This window comes from Echinops telfairi, unplaced genomic scaffold (assembly GCF_000313985.2).
Source record: "Echinops telfairi isolate 266 unplaced genomic scaffold, ASM31398v2 ScPeMD7_1;HRSCAF=3_1, whole genome shotgun sequence".
Classification (NCBI taxonomy): domain Eukaryota; kingdom Metazoa; phylum Chordata; class Mammalia; order Afrosoricida; family Tenrecidae; genus Echinops; species Echinops telfairi.
The window spans coordinates 5,429,507-5,451,959 of NW_022103897.1; the positions used below are offsets into that span (position 1 = coordinate 5,429,507).

General features: G+C 42.6%; 1 pseudogene; it reads left to right on the top strand.

The window, feature by feature from the left end:
* The first annotated feature begins 6,112 nt into the window (after nucleotides 1-6,112).
* The window catches only part of LOC101644302, an 81,135-nt pseudogene continuing 64,794 nt past the window's right edge, over nucleotides 6,113-22,453 (top strand).

Consider the following 22,453-nt stretch of genomic DNA (forward strand, 5'->3'; position numbering starts at 1 on the left):
ATGGGTTGTCTTTTCAGGCTAATGGGTGAGCCACTGCGATCAAGAATTTCTGCCTTAAAGTGAGGGAGATTCACCTTTACTAACTTTGCTTGTGCTGCTTAGAAAATAGGGGGAGTCTGGTAGACCAAGAGCCACATGTCCCTGAGCCTCCGTGACCCTGAGACCAGAAGAGTTAGATAGTGCCCAGCTACTAGAGGGGACCACTTAGAAAGGAATCACATTGGAAGGGTCTGGATAGACTAGGAGAAAAATGTGGAACAAAACAAAGTCATTGAAAAAACAAAACAAAGGACTAGGTTTCGAGGTTGGATAGAAACTATGGCCCTTAGTCACCCTTCAGGCCTGAGACTGAAGTCACTGTTGTGGTTCAATTTTCAGCCAAACAATATACAGGCCTATAAGGTGGACAATAACACTAGGGAGAAAACCACTCCTTAGAACAATCAAGCTTTGGAGATCAAAAAGGCAGCATTTGCTCAAGGACGAAGTTCAAAGGCCAAAAGGGTGAGGGAAGGAGGAACCATAGGCATGGGAAACTCAAGGAAGTGGAATACTTGATATTATGTTTGTGGGCATTGTAATCAATGACATGAAACAAAAAGTCTATGAAGTATTGAAAGGAAAACTGTTTTGTTTTGTAAGCCTTTACCATTAGCAAACAAAAGGTAAAAAACATGGTAAAGGGGATTGACAATACATGTTTGGAAGGGAGATAAATATTACACAAGTTCTGCCTTTGCTAATTGGAGACATTGTTGTTATCATTGACTTGACCCTGGGTACTAGTGACTTTATGTAGAACGGAATGCCTCGTCATGAAGCATCTTCAAGGTCATTGGCATGTTTGAGACCATTGTTTAGGTTATTGTTGTGGTCTTCCATTTTCTAGCACTATATCCTCCCGTAGTCTCATGTGATCTGTGGCATTGCCATTGGGTAATTTTCAGAAGTTTATTGTTAGGGCTTTCTTTTTAGTCTGTCTGGAAACGCCACTGAAACCTGTCCACCGTGGGTGACCCTGCTGGCATTGGCGACACTAGTGATGCTGCTTTTAGCTTTCGAGCAACACATCAGCCATCACTTTATAACAAAGCGACAGATGGGTGGTGGTGGTATTTAGAGAGTTCAGGGTAAAACAGCAGCACTTCAAAAATGGCCTTTTAGTAATCACGCATTTAGAACACTCCAGGTTGCAAGTATGTGGGATTGAAATCAGTTCAGCCCAACATCTATGCTTCCTGCTTACGGAAGATGACGACCCTAGTTTAGTTCAAAGGCTTTAACAGGAACAATACGAGGCCAAACAAACAAACAAATAAATAAATAAGTCATTGTGGGTTTAGAGCATTGTTTAATTTCGAACCTACCCAGATTATTTTCTTCATGTTAAAATTTCAGTCGATGAGAAAGAGAGTGAATAAGAGGACAGACTTTATTTGAATCTGCTCTTTCCCCCACTCTCCTACCCACTTTTAGCTGGAGGCTCAGTCCTCTTTGCCATCCCCAACCCACTGCTTTATTTTATTTTTTCAATTTGTTAAGATGCTGCAATCTGCTTTGTGTGATTTATGAGGGAACTTGAAGCGATTCGTTTCACAGTACATGAAAATTCCTCAGGTTTGAGGGGGGGGGGAGGAGGGAGGGCCAGTCTGTTACACTGTTTGCTGTGGCCTGGATGGGAATATGAGCAGCTCCGAGCCATAAGGAGATTGTGTTGAGTTATTAAACACTTGTGGTAAAGCTGCTTATGGTTAATTCCCTGATGTCCTGCTGAAGCGATAGGATAAGATCAGATCGGATTAGATCAAAGAGCCTGGGAGCCAGCCTTTGGAACAGATTCATTTAATCAATAAAGAGACCTCCGGAGAGAGGGGGGTGGGGGGGGTAGAAATCCTGGTAGCACAGGAGATTAAGATGGGGATGGGAGTGGGGGTGTGGGTGGGTTGTGGGAAACCAACAGTTTATTTGTATATATTTCCCCCCCTTGTTTTGGAGGTATAATTCTTGAAATGTTTAGCTACACTCACTAAAGTGTATAAAGGTTTCTTTAAGAATATATTCCTCTCAAATTCCAGTATTCCAATAATGCCTTACAAATCAGGCAGTGATTTAGAGACGCACAAATGAATAAACAAAAACCAGCAAAAACCAAAATAAAACTCCACCTTCTGTTCCATAAAAAGGTATTTCAAAACAGCAATTTAGGCTTAAGTAGTTCCCCAAGAAACATTAATCTCCTATGAGTTAATCTGCAACATTTTCTATTGTTCCTCTGTAAGAAGAAATAATAAACACCAAAAGGCCAAAGTCTAGCTCCACCCTCTTTGTATGTTTTCCCCTGCCCACCCCTCAACGTTAACCCCCAGCCAATAATTAAAAAGCATTGTGCGTTAAGAGGCATGATGTGGCTCCCTTCATCTATGATTAACACTTAACCCAATGCATATTCATTCATCTCTTAGCCTTAGCAAACCTCTGCTAAAATAAGGACTTGCCAATAAGGAAGTGACACTCATTAGAAAGTTAACCATGGAAAATGAGAGAAAAATGAAAGATGAAGCAAATTAAGGATGTAAGTCCCTCAATGGTTATTGGCCTTAATGGTGTTATAAAAATGATTTCAGCTTTTACCAGGAATAATTTATATTCTGAATTAAATAAGGATATGTATCTATAAATCCATTCTATAAAACTTAATTTTCCATCTAGATATGCTGATTACTTCAGGCTGGCATACCTTTACCGGTTGTTAATTACTATAGAATGGTTTAACACTATTTTCCAAATCAGCATGCATGCATAAAATGACTGCACTCCAACATGACACATTATTAGTGATGATTATTGTCATAGATAAATTAGATTGAACAGAAAATAACCTTCATCCTTAGCATGTTTTAGCTCTCAGAATTAATGTGATTTGGTGAACACATATAAATAAAAATCTGATGAGTCCCTGCTGACTCCAGGGCCTGCTGGTGCTGAGTGTATCAATTTCATGCAGATGATGGATTCCTTAAGCATTCCATGATAATCATGCTTGATTTGACGAGACTTTCTCATGCTATTTTAGGGCCTTAATTTTCTGTGAAGTTCTGTCAAGTGCTCATCAAGCACCCACTTATCTCCATAGCTTAACCTGGCAGCCAATCACAAGGTTGCCTGACAGAACAGCTACGGAGTGCAAGCCCATTAACATTCACGTCATGTGACTGTCCAAGGAGAGAAACCAATCAATGGCTGATTAACATTCAGGTCACATGACTCCTGAGGAGAGTAAATGAGTTACACAGTAAGACATCAAACAAATTTTCATCTTGAAAGAGTGATTGCTTTTTCTGCTGCTGTGATGTTTGTCAAATTCGCTCTAGCCTTGTCCAATTAAGCTCCATGAGCTGAATTAATAATGAAGCGATGTAAGCACCGAGCCAGCATGAGAGGCCTGAGTGGTGCCACAGAATCAGAACTGCTAAAAATATTTAAAAAGAAATAAAACTGTATATCTTTAACTTTCTAGAATGAAAAGAAATCACATCCAGATAACTGGGATAATGGCTTTTGTGATCTTGATGCTGTTTTGTAATCTCCAGTGTGAAGTCTGAACTGCAGGGCTCTGAGACGACGTGGAACTTCCTCTGGGTTCCTATACTTCAAAGGCAAATGAGGTTTTGCTGTTAGGATGATTTTTAAAGGCTTTACACATATGCATATTGACAAGATTATTGCTTGTAACCATGCTAATGAATTTTATTTGCACACTTCGTTATGTTCTGGGGGGTCTGTATAATTGTATCCTTGGTAGAAGACAGGACAAAGCTAAATATTTTGGAGGGAACTTGTGTGTGTACACTATCCATTTCATTAACACTCATTTGTCAATCAATTAAATTCAGTGAATTATTTCAAAATGCACATGTGACGCCCAAGGAGAATTTTCTGGAAAAAGATGCATTGTCACGACACACAGCAGTTTTCTTGTAGTTTCAGGGAAAGTTCTGTTATTCAAACACGAAGTCAATTGCATTTCAACCCAGATGCACTCCTAAATTCAGGTGACATGCTTAGAATAAAGACTCTACTACTAATAAAGCTTTCAGTGCTTCACTGAAGGGAGTGAGACTTGACTAATGGTTTATTGGAATTATCAAAGAGTATCAAATCTCACTTAATAAGTTCCAGCATGAATTTAGCTGAATTCCCATAGGCCTTTCTAAAACAATATAGTCAAATAAAAGGTGTTGGGCATGCTAGAGAGAGTGTTAAAACTAGTTACTTGGAGGTGAGCAGAAATAAATCTAACTGTAGGTGGGAGGCAATGTTGATGTATGCAGTTAATAACCTTCTTAATGGGCCTTCTTGGCTTGGTGATTCCCGGACGGGGCGGGAAGTGAGATGTGGAACACAGAGTAGTCGCAGGGCTCTAAGGCATTTCCCAGCATTGTTGGTCAAGGATGGAAATTGCAAAGAGAGAAGCGAGGCGTGTAAACGCCCCAGCAAAGAGGAAGGAGAGATGAGCTGTTCATTTAGGAGAGAAGGGAAAAGAGGTGGAAGGGAAAACGAATGGTCAAGAGTTCAGATCCAGATAACAAAGGGGTCCCCAAATGCCTGAGAATCAGGCTCAAGTGGGTGTGGGTGTTATGGATTGAATTGTGTCCCCCCAAATATATTTTGGAATCTTAGCCCCTCTATCTGTGGATGTAAACCCCTTTGAGAATAGGGGTCTCATTATGTTAATGAACCTGGTCGATGTAGACTGCCTTAAATCAAATCAAACCACGTTTGAGATATAAAGAGAGGAGATACAAAAAGGCACCGAGACGAGCATGAACAAATGGGGTGGGGGCGGGGGGGAAGAAATGTGCCACATGAAGTTGTCTGAGGAGCCAAAGAACGTGGGGCAGAGAAGCTGAAACAAGAATTTCCCCCCAAAGCAAATGCACAGAGAGAACCTCATCCAACACCTGTGCCCCAAATTCAGACTTTCAACTTCCTAACAAGCAAGAAAACAAATTTCTGTTCTTTAATGTTCTTGAATGAAACGGGATAAACATCCTAAAAGGAGCCTAGGACAAGGGGTACGTTATAGATGCTTTTATTGCTAGGGGTTTTAAATGGTTCACGTCGGTAGCTCCCAATAGAAAGAGTGGAGGCTCGAGTCCACCTCGGGGAAGAGAGGCCTGGCCATCTACTTCAGAAAAATCCGAGGTAGAAACCCTGATGGAGCCCACCTCTCCACTGAGTCTCGTGGGGAGCTCCATGAGCCAGTGTGAACATGACAGAAGTGACTCTGTTTTCCTCCCGTTGCCTGTAGAAATAGTTAAAAAGAGAAAGCCGAGAGCCCAACTTCTAAGGCTCAAATGGAATTTCAGATACTTGTGAAAACACAGCTCTGACTTTATATGCAAATACCCGAGGTGCCCAAGGTAATGTAAATTTAACTGATTTTCTTTTCCTGAATATTTTATCCATGACTCGCTTTGAGGCAAACTGGCAGCCTTGAGCTCTGCTTACATTCAGCCCACACGCCACAGAGCCGCTTTCTATAAGCACCCCATTTCCTGACACTTAGGAGCCCTGGAATGGAAGGCAGCTCAAAGTTGTCAGTCTCTTTAGAAGGCCATGAATAAAAGAGTATTCCACTTCTTGCATAACTTTACATAATTAATAGTTTTCCATGCAAACTATTGTTGGCCTTAATTGTTGTTTCAACAGCTGTTTCCATTAAATCGGAAAGCCCGCTGTGTCTAATCCTTTGAACTCCACTATTGATAACAAGTACAGCCCCGATGCTTGTGCTGGAGGAAGCCTTCCCTGCCAAGCTGTGAGGCTCCTTGAAAACTAAGGCCTACAGCGGGACTGGCTGTGTAGCTAATCCATTAGGCTTTTCAAAAGAGCCTTGCTCTGTACCCTTATGGCTAAATTGACCCAACAACCAATCAATGCCTTTATTTGCTGAGTGGCTGCCCCTGAAGGGTCTTATTGCTGGGTCCAAGTCATAATCAAAGCCTCCGTCAGCACTGGGGGCCTGATGACATAAATGCCCAAACTTTCAAGGCAGCTGGCCCGCGTCCAGTCACACCATTTTGAAGATACAAAGAGGCTGTGTTGCGCGATGGAATTCATTTTCTTGTTTACTTCCTCCAGAAACAAGAGCATCATCAGCGCGCTCAGTGCCGCGGATCAGACCGAGGAGCTGTTGACAGAAGCTTGGCGAGCCTTGCCAGCTTTCAGCATGAAACGCTGCCTTTCTTCTCGTACACCCCCTACCGTTTGTGTCTCTGCCAATTGTAGCACATCAGAGCGGCCATTGAGATAATGACCGTGAAGCCTCATGATACACTTTGATGAAGTGTAACATTTTTTAAAGGATTTTTGTGCCAAAATGATCGAGGCAGCTGACTGAAAATCGCCCCCATCAAAATCCAGCCTGATGAACAGCAGGCGGGGGCAGGAGCCTCCCGGAGAAGATGGGAACTTGTTTTTTTTGCAGCCAACGTGTCTTGCCATGCGTGTCTGTGTGTGTCACAGACCCCCCTGTTTAAAAAGTCATCTTTGTTTCACATGAATATATGTCAGTTGTCAATGCGTCAACCTCCAACGTTTTAAAATTCTATTTTTCTCCCCTATTAAAACCTCAAAATATGCAGGGGATTAATTTCTGACAGTTCTTAGTACTGACTTAGAAAATAATGTTGTTGTAATAACCTTCTCCTAGCTGGGAATAGCATACTGAACTCTTTCAGTGCAATAGCAGAGCCTTTCAGACAGAGCCTGACCCTGGACTAGTAGTCAGGTAACTTCTGACTTTTCTAGTTAGCTGGAATTGAAAGGGGAAGGGACAAAAGTAGTGCTTTGTCGGAGGAAAACAAAGTTGACAAGATATATGGAGACTGTAAACTACTTTAGGAAAAATCATGTGCTACACTGACTCCACGAGCCATCACGTCACTCATGTATTGACTGTTGCTCAAAGAGACCGTGGTGATGCAGTGGGTCAGGCGTGGGGTCTAGGGGCCCAATCTATTGTTGAAACCCACCAACTTCTCGGATGGAGGAAGATGCGGTTGGCTGTTTCTGCAAAGAATTACAGTCTTGGGAACCCTAAGGGGCAGTTTGACTTTGTCTGCAGAAGCTCAAAACTCACTGACCTTCAGGTGATTGATTCTGACGCATAGTGACCCTGTGACACAGCACAACAGCTCCGTGGGTTTCAGAAATGGTATATCTTTACTGTAGTAGAAAGCCACATCTTTCTCTCACAGAGCTACTGCTGGTTTTGAACTGCTTAACCTGCAATCAGCAGCCCAACGCATAACCCACTATGCCACCAGGGCTCCATATTCTGGCCTGAGAGCAAATTTTTGTTTTACTGTTGTTTAGGAATATAGTACCTGCTGACTTGATATTCACACTGAGTTGCTACTGCTCACACAAGCCCATTTTATAGGTAGGGAAAATCAAAGCAGTTGCCACCAAGTTAATTTCAATCCATGTAAACATGTATATCACTGCAGAACTATTAGCCATAGGGTTGCCATAGGAAACAGATTATTGGGCCTTTCTTTCAAAGTTCTTCAGGGTAGACTTGAACTTCTAGTCTTTGAGTAAGTGGCCAAGTTACTTATTTATACCATCCTTGACTCCAGATTAGGGACCAAAAATATCTAAACTCCTTGCCATTGAGTCGATTTTGACTCACGGCGAACCTACAGGGCAAGACAAAAACACAAGGCCCAAATGAGGAACTTGAGGCTTGAAGATGTTAAGTAATTTGGTGAAGGCTAGGGAGATGAGATGTGGGGAAGGCAGGGTTCTGCTCTGTGTGCTTGCTTACAGATATATTCTCTTTCTTTTTGGGATCCGCTGCTTCCATTGTACACTGATAGAGCTTACTAAATGGTGCTCAGGGCAAGAAGGACAAACATTTTATGGTTGAGTTGGTAAAGGCAATGAATGAAATGGATTTGCAGTTTGCCATTCTTACCTTTTTGTGTGTGTGTACATTAGCAACATAGCATCCTTTTGTAAAAGTTAACCCATCTGTGCTCAGAAACAGGGTTCAAATGTGTGAGAAGCTGCAGTGAGGTTTCTGAAAACCCCCGTTCTTCTGTAGCTTACCTTCTGACTCAAGGTGAAAGCTCTTGATGGGCCTGTCTTGATGGGCCTGTCTGGGAGGAAGTGTGGGTTGTGAGTTCTAGGACAGGGCTGGTAAACAGAGGCTCTGGAGACATATACAACTCTTTCAGTACATAAACTACACTATGAAGTAAAACTGAAAATGAAAATAAAGCTGTCAGTTTCATTTACAATATTACTTTTTTCTTTTTGAAAATTGTTTTATTGGGGGCTTGTATAGCTCTTATCACAATCCATCCATTCATCCATCCATGTGTCAAGCACATTTGTACATATGTTGCCATCATCATTTTCAAAACATTTTCTTTCTGCTTGAGCCCTTGGTATCAATCAGCTCCTCATTTTTCCCCTCCCCCCCTCATGAACCCTTGATAATTTATAAATTATTATTATTTTTTCATGTCTTACCGATGTCTCCCTTCACCCATTTTTCTGTTGTCCGTCTCCCAGGGAGGGGATTATATATAGATTATTATAATTGGCTCCCCCATTCTCCCCCCATCTTTTTCTTACCCTCTTGGCATTGCTACTCTCATTATTGGTCCTGAGGGGTTTATCTGTCCTGGATTCCCTGTGCCTCCAGCTCTTATCTGTACCTGTGTACATCCTCTGGTCTAGCTGGATTTGTAAGGTAGAATTGGTGTCATGATAGTTGGTGAGAGGAAGTGTTAAGGAACTAGAGGGAAGTTGTATGTTTCATCGGTGCTATACTGCACCCTGAATGGCTCATCTTTTCCTAGTGACCCTTCTGTAAGGGATGTCCAGTTATCTACAGATGGACTTTGGGTCCCCACTCGGCATTCCCTCTCTTTCACAATGATATGATTTTTTGCTCTGGGTCTTTGAGGCCTGATAACTGATACCTTCAAGACCTCATGATCACACAAGCTGTTGTGTTTCTTCCATGTGGACTTTTTGCTTCTCAGCTAGATGGCCGTTTGTTTGTCTTCAAGCCTTTAAGACCCAGATGCTATATATTTTGGTAGCCGGTTACCATCAGCTTTCTTCACCACATTTACTTATGCACCCATTTTGTCTTAAGTGACTGTGTCAGGAAGGTGAGCATCATGGAATGCCAGGTTATTAGAACAAAGTGTTCTTGCATTGAGGGAGTACTTGAGTAGAAGCCCAATGTCCACCTGCTACCTTAATACTTACCATATGTACATAGATCTATTTTCCTATTGTTATATATAAATATTCTTACATGTGTACTTGCCTGTATTTAGACCTCTATAAATGTCTTTTGCCTTCTAGTTCTTTCCTCTATTTCCTTTTACTTTCCTTTCATCCCACTATCATGTTCGGCCTTCATCTTGGTTTCAGTAATTCCTCTCGGTTATATTGGCCTTGATCAAGTCCTACCAGGCATCCTACACCCTCCTCACCATTGATTTTAGATTATTTGCTGTTTCCTTGTCCCTAGGTTTGTTAACATCCACTTCCTTTCCCCTACTTCCCCCTCTCCCATTATAATGTTACTTTAAATGTTTCTTATGTAAAAATATATTTGTGGCTCCCAAGTAATTTTTAAATTGGTGTGAGGGACAGAGTTGGCACTTCCATCTCAAAACTTTGCTGACCCCTGTTCTAGGACTTCTCAGCATGAAAGAGAAACCTGCCCTAAGTGCGTTTATGCAGAAACCACAAGTGGCAATAGGGTGACAGACAGTTCAGTTGCATTTAGAAGTTGCTTTTGGGAGTGGGGATCAATGTCAGAGTGGGCTGGTGAATTAGTGGAACCACGAGGGACAAGGAAATCTGGAGATAGGGACCCAGTGATGAAAAGCTTGTAAGTGAATGTGCAAATGTGAGTTGTCTTCTTTTTGTTGTCTTTATACAGTCTTCTAAGTACAAGCCAATTAAAGGTGACAAAAGCTCAGAAAACTGAACAAAGGCATCAAGTTAATTTTGCATACACATTTCAAGGAATAAACTTCAGGCTTTCACTGCCTTCTTTCCAAAGTCTGCACATTTCTGGAGTCAAGATGGACTAATCCCATTTGCATGTACTTTTATCTTAAACAAATTATTTAGACTTTAAAAAAAAGGTCAGCACCCCAAACTCAAGTTTGCAGAGCAGTTTAGAAAACCAGACCTGCACAGCTGAGGTTAGTGAAGGAGACCGGACAATGAAGGCGAAGTCGGGGGAAGAGATGGGCGAAGTGGGGGAAGGTTTCTCATCACATGGCTTGAAGCAGGAGGCCATTTGCGTGAGGAAATTTGAATAAATGGACCTTGATGTGTTCCGGGAGTTATTTCAGCCTCTCTTCTGCACCAAAGTATTGGCATATGCACTTTGTAGAGAGTGAGTATTCTATTGCGAGGGTGATCACAACGGTGTTAGTTCCTTTCAAGTGGAGAGCACTCAGATGCCAAAGGACTGGGCTTTAGGATGCTTCTTTCAGGAGCCCTTGAGGGAGGAAACCACAAAGACCCACCTGGTTTTAAAGAAAGTGCTAACTACAAAAGGACAAGCACACCATGAGTCTGACATGAGTTCAAACAGCACAGCAGGCATTAGGGAAAACTATGGTAACACACAATTCCCAGGTGGAGGACCAGATACTATGGCAAGAGCCAGATCAAAGCCAAAGGTTTATATGTCATCCACCACAGATGCAGATAGAACTTTCCTTGAAAGGCATCTTCTCCACGTTCCTCCCACCCCCCCACCTACCTCCCGACCTTTAAGGCCCACGGAGGGTGGGGGAAGAAAAAGGAAGACCATGCGGGTTCAGGGCACTGACCAACCCAAGGGGTGGGTAACGTTTGTGTCTCCACAGGAAAGGGAGAGCGGGAGTGCTCCTCATTCTGGCGTGCCAATCCACAAGGGCAGTGTTCCTGAGCTGAGCAGCTGGTCCCCTGCGATAGCTGCGGGGTCAGCCTCAGCCTGAGACATGAGGGCCTCTCCCTAGGTGACAGTATTGCAGAGGACAGCACTGAGGACACAGTTAGGGGACAGCGACCGGTCTGACCTGCCTGTATGGGGGCAGACTAAGACCGCAGTGCATCAGACTAGTGAGGGAGCGAAGCCACCAAGTCCCCGAGGAACCCTGGGTATGGACTTCTAACTTGGGGGGCAGTGCTTGGCACCCCACCAGGCCTGGTTGGGGTTACTCACAAGGGGCCACACTGAAGGTTGAAGGGATAAATGGGGGGTGGGGCACAAGACTGTGGGAATAGCATGTGGACCTATGGGAAACTGGCCTTTTGGACACAAATGAAGCTCTACGTCATGATCCCTGTTAGTCTGGTAGCTATCTGTATGTTGGTGTTATTTTTGTTTTCATATTTTAAAAAAGATTCTTTTATTTTACTGTTATTATTATTTTTGTGTATTGATCTATACAAGAAAAACAGGATGGGCAGTCTAACCGAGACAGAGGCCAGAGGGAAGGTTCTTGAGGACCATGGAAGGGAGAAGGTGGGGGAGGTGAGTGGGGAGCCAACAATGATGGGTATAGGGGAACCATAAGAGTTTGAAAATAGATTATGAGGAGGGTGTAGCATTTTGGGGCATGTTTGATCAATTGAATTGTATCTGAGAAGATAAAATTACTGAGAGGTGAACGATAAGCAAGCATAATAGTTGGGTAGGAGGAAAAAACAAAATACAAACCCAATATATATATATGTATAAATATGCATACACGAATAAGTGCATATTAGTTTATGTATGTATATATATTTAAATGCACCAAGGAAGCAGAAGGACTTTAGGCCTCTACTTAAATCTTACCTCTCTACAAGAACAGTTTGTTCTAATAATGTGGCACTGTATGATGCCCACCTCCCTGACATGATCAATGAAGACAAAATGGTGCATAAGCAAATGTGGTGAAGAAAGCTGATGGTGCCCGGCTATTAAAAGCTATAGCATCTGGGGTCTTAAAGGCTTGGAGTAAATAAGCGGCCATCTAGCTGGGAAGAAACAAAGCCCACATGGAAGAGGCACACCAGCCTGTGTGATTGGGAAGAGGTATCACAAGTTCAAAAAACATGCACCCAAATTGATATGAAAGGGATGTAGTGGAGAACCAAAGTCTACCAGCAAGAAAATTGGACAGTCCCTCTTAGTAGGGCCTCATGGAATGGAAGATAAATCCAGGGTGCAGTGTGGCACTGATGAACCATATAACTATGCTCTAGTTCTTTAAGATGTCCTCCCCTTACTATTGTGATACATGATATACCTCATTGATCATGTTAGACTTGTGTATGTTCATTTATTCATTTAAGATTACTCAGCACATGGTAGTCAAGATAGATGACCCCTCAGAGACACTGGCTGGAGTAAAGGTTCCTGGAGGGCATGGGAAGTGGGGGGAGGGAAGGAAGGGAGGGAGTGTGAGGGCATTGATAGCATTGATGATTTGAAAGCCCCACTCGATGGAATTAAACAACAAGACCATGGGAAGAGATATATTGGAATGAGTAAGATATGTCAATAAAATATTTGTTTTTAATTGCTAACTATTTGAGCCGCCCCACCCCCTGGCATCATTTAGGGGGTTGTGCGCAGACTACACTGTGACAATGCCAGAGGGGTGATACAGAAGTGATTGCTTATAAAATTTTTGTTCAGTGTTTCAACAGCAATTTATGATGATTATATTTTACAAAAATATCCCTGTCATTAGCTGTAGCAACAAAAACTTATTCTTTTTTGGTAGTAACAGAAATTTTGGCTAAAATCAGCAACTGTATAAATACAGGCTTCAATGAAAACAACAGCAAGTGCTTGTTGGATGTCCAGACAAAACCACATGATTCAAAGCATCCTGATAATTGGGTAATAATGACAGCTTGGACTAGAGTGGATGAGAAAGTTCAGAGTAGATCAGCATAGACAGCTTTTGCTTTGTACACATTTGTAAGTAAGCACACAGATTGGAGCCTTCCCTTTCCAACTTCTATTCACCTTGGCTGTCACCAAATTATGTAATATCTTCAAGCCTCGAGTTCCATATTAGGGCCTTGTTTCCTCATCTGTGGAATTGTGGGTGCTGCAAATAGGTAACTCAGCTACTTATACTGAAAGTTTGGAGGTTCAAGTTCATCCTGATGGACTCTGAAAGAAAGGCCCATCAATCTCTCTCTCTCTCTCTCTCTCTCTCTCTCTGTCTCATGTTTAGCTATAATATTGTGAGCCTAGATCCGAAGTGTTTTGAGAATGTAGTCCAAATTAAAGAAAAGAAAATCAGAACTGATTGGCACTGAGTAGATTCTGACCCATGGTATTCATATGAGGACTCTGAGGCTGCAGTTCTCTATGGAAGCCAATCGCCTCCTTGTTCTCTCATTGAGAAGCTGGCGGTTTGGCACCACCCACCTTGTGGTTAGCAGCCCAACCCTTAGACAGCCCACCAGGGTTCCTTAATTAATGGAAAAGACAAAAACAAACAAATAAAAGGCTTCTTCCCAATTAACAATAATGCAATTATACTGCTATAATTCACTGTAAAAAGATTTTTTTATAATTTTGAGGTTAGTATTAATATAATATAAGAATGATTACATTTAAGCAATTCACAACTACATCACAAAGTCTGTGCTTGAAAATTTGATAGCAGAAATTACTAAGGGACATTTCCTTTCTACCATGGATAGTAAACACTACTATTATCAAACATGACCTATTATTTAAATTGATAATAAATATTACTAAGGACACTGGAATGGGAAGAGGTCCATGCGGGGGATGACTTACCACCTGTGGCAGTTACACAATCTCCTGTTAACCTGAGTGAAGTGGTGGAGTCCAGCCTGTCAAACAGGTCACAGTCAATGAGGCCTCTGTGTGGGCATGGGCTACTGAGGATTCTGGGAACCCTTGTCTTCCTCCTTGAAGGTGGGACACACTCTCGGCTACACATTCCTGTTGACAAGACACATGGAGTCACGCTGATGGAACCAGAGCCCTGGAGCTGGAGGAGCCATGTGGAGACCCATGCCAGTCCTGAGATGCTTCCACCACCACTGGATCCACAAGACTTTCCACCCACTGGCCTGTGATCTTCCTGCATTCAGCATCATTGCATGTGTTTCATTAGTCTAAGGAGAACTTTATAGACTGGTATTGGACATCTGGGCTAATATCAGACTTATGGACTTGATCTGGACTGGGCTGGGATGTTTTCTCAATATACAGCTGCACTTTTATATAAAGCTCTTTCATATACACATTTGAGTGTCTATGAAGTTGTTTCTCTAGTCTACCCAGACTAACACACCACCTTAATGACACTCTTCCCTCTGGCCCCTCCTCTCACTCCATTTTTCTAATTTGTGAAATGATGGGCTGAGACGCTCTGAATCCCTTCATGTGCTCGAAGTTTACAGTTTGGAGACTCGTCATTTCCATTAATTCTAAAAGGATCAGGAAACTGTGGCACTTGGATCAAGGACATCATCATCTGAAATGCAAAAGTACTACTAACCCCTAAAAACAAACCAAAAACCCAAATTCACTGCCCCTGTAGGTTTCTTAGAGTGTAATTCTTTATGGGAGTAGAAAGCCCTGTCTATCTCCTAAGGAGCTGCTGGTGGTTCTGAACTGTGGACCCTGAAGATCTCAGCCCAACGTGTAAACACCCCAGACTTATGAAATCAGAACCATGGACATTGATGGCCCAATCAAGTCCCCCTGGTAATTCCAATGTATGCTCAAGTTCCAGAGCCATTTGCTCAAACTGTCCCTGTGACCTAAAATGCCATTATTTTGAGGCCTCTTTGAGAAGCGAGCCCGTAAGCAGCGGTTCAAACCCAATAGCTGCTCTTTGGAGAAACGTGAGCCTTTCTGCTCTTACAAAGATTTACAACCTCAGAAACCCACAGGGGTATCTTTTAGCTTCACTATGAGCTGGAATCGACTAGAGAGCAATTAATTTATTGAAAAACCAGTTCTAGCATTGCTTTGTTCAAGCAGACTTCCTACTGTTCCCCAGCTGAAAAGAAGTTCTCCTTTTCCAGTTCAGCGCTTTTCTGTTCTACCATTCTCAAAGAAGGTCTTTGAGTTGCCTTGTATCTGCTCTATCTATAGGCAGCCTAGGACATGGTCCTCAATGATCCCTGCACATTGTTGTTCACAGCTTATGGATTTCTTGTGGGTTGGTCTTTTTTTTATTATTAACAATTTTATTGGGGACTCATACAGCTCTTATCACAATCCATGCATCGATCCATTGTGTCAAGCACATTTGTACATTTGTTGCCATCATCATTCTCAAAACATTTTGTTTCTACTGGAGCCCTTGGTATCAGCTCCTTATTTTTTTCCCCTCCCTCTGTCACCCTCCCTCCCTCCTTCACGAACTCTTGATAATTTATAAATTGTTATTATTTTTTCATGTCTTATACTGCCTGGTCTCTCCCTTCATTGTGGGTTGGTCTTGACTTACTTCAAACAGATAAAAGAATGAGTTGTTAGTTCCCACATGTTATTGTTATAGAGGTTGTTAATCGAGTTGGCTAAGACTCAAGGCAGCCTCATAAACAATAGACTGGTTTGGCACCAGCTTTATGGCCTTTGATATATTTAAGCCCTTTGTTAGGGCTAATGTGCCAATCCATCTCAATGAGGAGTTTCTCATTTTTTACCTGATCGACCACTTTACCAAAACTAGTGGGTAACAATTCCAAGAAAAGGTTATAGAAACGCTGGCTCTCGTTTTGGCCACACTTATTTCTCTTGCTTGGGTATGTTCTATCTTGGTTCTTCATCTCTCTTGTTCTCCCTCACTTGCCGCCTGGCCACCAGGTTATTTTGCTGGAGAGACTCATGAAGTAGAGAGGCCCCAGAGGCTGATAGGGCATTTAGAAAAGAATGGGGACAATCTTCTGGAAAGACACATGTAAATGAGCTTGTAAATTGATAGTCCTCCAGTTGAAACCCTTCAGTCCTGATCTTGCCCATTCAATATATTTTGTTCCCTAACCTCCAAGAACATTGAAAACTTTTGAAAATGCCCAAACCTGCAGAAATGTATAGACCCACATTGAGGATAGGTGAGAAAGAAAGAATGGCTTCATATTTTTATATTTTTGATTAATAAATGTTTCTATGTTTTGTAGCAATATTTTGACTCACCTTCATATTCCTGGATATGTTTGAGAAAAATACCAACAAGGAGCAGGGTGGTAAAATATAGAATGAAAGAAAGAAGTGGACAACAGTGCATTTGAGTGGATTTGGGTAACTCTCTCTGTTAAACGTCTAGACTCCTTCCTTTGACTTTTCTAACAGTTTTGATTCTGAAATTTTATGAAAATGAGACTATGTACTTTACCATTTGAAGAGGATTGAGGCCCAACTTTCTAAATAAATATCGTTAATATAACAGAAAACATACAACATCCAATACATGAATCTTTAAGCCTTAAATTAACACTATCCCCTGAAGTCTTCTGAAAACCAAACAGGGGTAGCTGAACTAGTAAAAAATGTGTGGGGGGAGGTCAGGTGTGCAGGCATTCTGCCCCCTGAGGGCGATCAGTTGCCAGACTGCAGTGGGCCTGCTCCCTGCTGCTGGAGACAATGGACTACTTCTCTCTGAAGCTTGGGACCATTAGCTTGGTTCCTGTAGGAGTTTACACCCTACTGATAATGGTTCCTATGGAGACCCAGAGAACAGGTCAAGGTTGAGCTGCCATCCTGAATCAGGGATCCACCCATCTTGTCACATGTACACCCCAGGCCCTCCTCTTCCCGTTGCATGCATGTCCCTGGACCACTCCCTCATTACTGTGTAACCTATAGTGTAACCCCTTCCTGTGGCATATGTCTTTACCTCTAATTAGTGGCGTGCATGCCCCCAAAAGGTATCTAGGCCTGGGTCAGCAATATAGAGCTCTCTGACCTCTCCCTCTCTGGATCCCCTCTCTTCCCCCTCTCCTCTCCAGTCCTCTCTCCTTTGTTCCCTTGCCCTCCTTCCCTTCCCCCTCTCTCCACGTGGACCACCAAGCTGGGCTGAGGTGAGTAATGCTACCATAAAATGTGTCTGACTCCATTTATTTCTATATATATCTTTTATCTCCATGCTCTCTATAACTTTACTATAATATTTACTTATTATCGCTGTACCATTGTGCCTACCGAATCCGTAATGATTGTGCTAGGAGCTGGTTTCTTCTGGCAAAAATGACCTCCTTTGAGCATTCCGTTCATTTAAGAACTATCTGTACAGATAGCAATTGGAAACACAGGGAATCCAGGATAGATGACTCCTTCAGGACCAGTGGTGAGAGGGGCGATGCCTGGAGGGTGAAGGGAATGTGGGGTAAAGGGGGGAGCCAATTACAAGAATCTAAGTATGGCTTCCTCCCTGGGGGATGGACAGCAAAGAAGAGGGCGGAGGGAGACGTCGGACAGTGTAACTTATGACAAGACTATAATAATTTTTGAATTATGAAAGGTTAATGAGGGAGGGGAGAGTGGGGAGGGAGGGGGAAAATGAGCAACTGATATCAGGGGCTAAAGTAGAAGGCAAATGTTTTGAGAATGATGACGGCAACAAATGTACATATGTGCTTGACACAATGGATATATGTATGGACTGTGATAAGAATTGTACGAGCCCCCAATAAAATAATTTTTTAAAAAAGGATCTATCTATATGGAATCAGATTGACAACAGCAACTCAAAAGATTATATAGGAACGGAGACAGAGAACTTATGTTAATGGCAAGAAATGACTCCCAAAAGGAAAATGAGGATGTTATACAACTTAAAGAATGTAATCAGCATCACTTAATGGTACATGTTAAAACTCTCTAATTTGGTGTATATTTACCAGTATATATTCTCAAAAGCACAGCAATATGTATAATATATTAATTATATGTCAATAAAACTATCAGAGAAAATAAATAAAATTATATGTGTGGTAGAGCTTACATCTTGGGTAGGGTGGTCAGCAAAGTGAAAAGATATGCCCTCCAGCAGAGCATGTTTGAGAGTGGCTTGCAGTGACCCCCTTGGACAGCCCCGGGTGGGGCACCTCCACCTCTAGGGACTGGGCTAGTCATGCCCTTCATGAAAACGAGGGCAATAAGGTCACGATGGGTGGAACTGGATGGCAGTGAGTTGAGTGAGGGCCGCAAAGACATAAGTCAAACCCCTGCCTCTCCCCTGCAAGGTGTTTGAAAGGTTCTAAATTATTCTTGCAAACTTTTCTAGTCTGGAATAGTGCACGTATCTCAATCATGACCCTTTTCCTGCTTCTGTAATCCCGCCTGTGCCAGCTGAAAATTGATCTGCCACCCATCATGTAAGGCTAGAGTGTTTCACTGTAAGGCTAGTGTTCCACTAGGGTGGGGCATATTTCTTTGGTTTTTTTTTTTTTCTATGCTTCCTAATCTAGGCACAAATCTGAGAATCCTTTGGACACATTCCAAACTCATGCTCATGGTCCATTTTTGTCTTTGTCCTGTATAAGACTTAATGAAACCCCAAATCAAAATCACAAAGTCGATTCAAACTCGTAGCAGGGCAGGGCAGGGCAGAACTGCCCCTGTGGGTTTCTGAGACTGCCACACTTTAATGGGAGTAGAAAGACAAATCCCCCGAAGTGCAGCCAGTGACTGTGGTTAGCAGGCCAACCAGCTCATAGCCCACAATGCCACCAAGGCTCCAATAAGACTTAATCAATAAAGGCACCTCTAAAACTATTTGGATTTGAGGTATCACTCCCTCTCCCCTCCCCAGGAAATCTGTATATCGAGAAAGAAGTGAGTCTGGATTTTAGCTGAGACAAGCCTCCAAATGACTATACCTCACTTCTGCTCTCTTCCCGTACAATGGATATTTTCCCAACATCCCAACAGGTATATTTTCCCATCATCAGATTCCAGTGCGGCTTTGACTCATTTTCTGAAAGGAAGAGCAACAGACTGACCAATATTTGGGAGAAGGTGGGAATCGATCTTCTCATCTTTTATGCACAGGTGTACTGTGCCTGGCTTGATGCCACCTCTTTTCCCTTACCTGTCTGGAAGGTGCTTGAGGAGATGGAGTGTGTTGAAGGCAGGCTAGAGCCCACCTGCTCACACAACAAACAACCTAGTCCCTTACGGAAAACAATCCCAGGTGCTCCTGGGCTGCTATTAAGTGCTGCTCCTCGCCCCTTGCACCACACATTCTTCTTTGCAAGTGCCCACGCGGGCAATACACTCCTTGAACACCGCAGTCTTGGGGGGAACGCTGCCAGTTGAATCAGCAGTGGAAGTTTCATCTTCTATATCGGGATATGCTGCAGATTTTCTAGGTGATTGCTGGGTGGGAGGGGAATAAAGACTTTAATTTCAAATGGTCTTGTTTACATTTTCTTTTGAGGAAAATCCTAGTTTGGAGGGCAACACGTGCAGTATGATTTATTTGGCGGGAAGTGCAAGAATGTTCCGTGTCATTTAAGTTTCCTCATTTCTTGAACACAGGACTTTCTTCTTGCAAATGTCTGTCTCTCCATTGCTGCTGTTGTCAGGTTTGGTTTCATTTTGAAAAGTGAGAAATTATGTAAGAGGAAGGCTAGGTGGGTCCAATTAAGTTTTACCATAAACGGATATGTTAGCTTGACTATTTCACGTATTACTGAACTAAAGAAAAAGACTAATAAAGCTATATAAATCACTGTCAGCTCAAGGCACAGTACTTTAGGATAACTGTTAGAAAAATAAAGTTGAGAGAAGTGGCGCAATATTTGTTATTTAACGAAATCTTATCATGATTATATGTACATATAAAATGTCATCTTACTCATTTGTCAGTGCATAATTCAGTGGCATTAAATACGTTCCCCGGGTGGTCCAGCCCTCACCACTGTCCACCTTGGAACGTTCTTTATCTCCCAAACAGGAATTTAGTGCCCCTTGAGCAGCAGCCTCCATCGTCCCTTTCCTCGGGCCCCAGGAAGCACTAGTACACTTTGGTATCTATGCATGTGGCAATCCTATGTATTTCATATGTGTGGGATCCAAGAACATTTGTTCTTTTGTCTTTCTTATCGTATTTGCAAGGTCTGTCCATGCATGCATTGGTACTTCGTTTCTCTTTATGGCTGAATAACATGACTTTGTTTGGATGTGCCACTTTTAATTTTCCATTCACCCATTGAAGGCCTTCAAAGTTTTCTCGCTTTTGACTACTATAAATCATGAACTTTCATCTGTGTTCCCGTATCTGTTCACATCACAAGCAAAGGTGAGACCCCAACCCAAACTCTTTGGCCACTTCTCCTTCTAGCTCGCGAGCCTGGTCATTCTTGCGCTAACCCTGTCCTGCGCTTTCCGTTCTTCTCTACGATCCCAGATTATTTCATTTGGTCTTGAAAATGCTGCGGCTGAGCTCTGCTTCTCGATGCCACGTATTCCAGCTAGGGAAGACCTGCCTAAGCAGAGGCCACACAATAGTGGCACACAGAGATGGCGCTGAAGGAATGAAGACTCGCCTCCGCCGTTTATCCTTTTGTCAGCTGGGAAGACATTTGCCAGGGTAGAAAAGCCACGCATGCCTGGTATAATTTATGGGGCGCTGTGAAGCAGATGGTAGAAGTGGTTTATTTTTAAGGGGGTTATTACTGGTCACGAAACTTCAAGTCAGCTGTTTGTAGGGAGCCTTTCTGAAGGAAGCTCCTGTTTGTGCCGTCCACCCTCAAGAGCGTTTGACAGAGGGCTTACTGTTCGCTGCCCTGAACCACATGGACCCATTTATAAGACCCCTTTGTATGAGAGGCCTACCAGAGGAAATTAATGAAGGATATTGCAAACAGCGTTAAGAATGCCTTCTATAGAAGAACTGCTCTGTTCGGAGAGCAGAGTGGTGGGTGTTTTTATTTTGGTCTATGCCTCACATTGCTATGACCTGCCATCTCCCATGTGAAATGTTGCCAGCCAGATTTCTTAAGAAAGGGCTGGGCTTTCCACTCTTGGTGCAGCCACAGCAAGAGAGAGCTCTTAGGCTGTCTGTCCACTTCTCCTCCTGTGAATATAAAATGCATGTTAAAGAAACAGGTCCAAGTTTAAGGAAGAGGGGTTGACAGCACCTATAACTCAGACAGTGAAAAAGTTCACATTCAAAAATTACAGTCACCAATCAGGCGAACATCAGAAGATAAACATTCAGGGCTGAAGATCTTCTTCAGTGGTAAATTTTAGATTTTGAATTTCTAGGAACAGACACAGATCTTTCTTAAATGAGAAAGCAGAGATGAAATGCCAACTTTTAACATGTTGTTTCAAGTAAAGCCATTGTAAAAAAATGTGATTACCCTCTTCAATTTCATCATCTCTAAACAAAGAACAATAGGACATTAAAAAGACAAGTGAGCCATGGCCCCAGGATTCCCAAACAAAACATGACCTCTCCTGTCTTCAGGGAGTACTTGGTCAATGGAAAGGGTCAGATATTCTAGTGCGACATATACTGAGCAGAAGGGCACCCGGGATGCCCTGGGAGCCTGGAAAACCAAAATCAAACCTGTCGTCACGATGTCAATTCTGGCTCTTAGTGACATTGGGAGACAAAGAAGAGCTGCCCTCTGGGTTTCCAAGGCGCTGAGTCATCTCAGAAGCAGACTGTCTCCCATGGAGCTAGTGGGGCCTTCAAACAACTGACCTTCAAAACTGGGATCCATGGGGAGGGACCAAAAAGAGGGGCAATACCCAGCTGTGGAAGGAAGGGACAACTTCTGAAGAAAGGAAAACTCCCAAACCCAAATGGCCTCGGTCAAGTCAGTGCCGACTCACAGCATGATGTCTAATTTTAGAACCAAAGGACAAGGAGTTGTGCTCGCATCCGTAAACAAGGACACTGTTATGCTAATTAAATTTTCAATATTTGTTTTTCAGGTTAAATTTTACACAGTGAATTAGGTTTCCATTTAACACTTTTTATACACATCATCCCATGCCATTGGAACAAATTCTATGAAACAATGCTATAGTTTTCATAAGGTGTCAATGTTCTAGTTATTTCCATTCTGTTTGTCTTTTTCCACTGATGAAGCTTCCTTTTCCCGCCTCACCTTCTCCTCGTTGCTTTCAAGCAAATCCTGACCATTTAGTCTCAAATAGTTAATTGTTTAAGGAATACATTGCTTACTGGAGCTACTGTTCATTTAAAAGGGAAACCGATTACAAGAATGTACGTATAGCCTCCTCCCTGGGGGATGGACAGCAGAGGAGAGGGCGGGGGAGACGTTGGACAGTGTAACATATGACAAAATAATAATAATTTATGAATTATGAAGGGTTCATGAGGGAGGGGGGGAAATAAGCAGCCGATATTAAAGGCTCAAGTGGAAGGCAAATGTTTTGAGA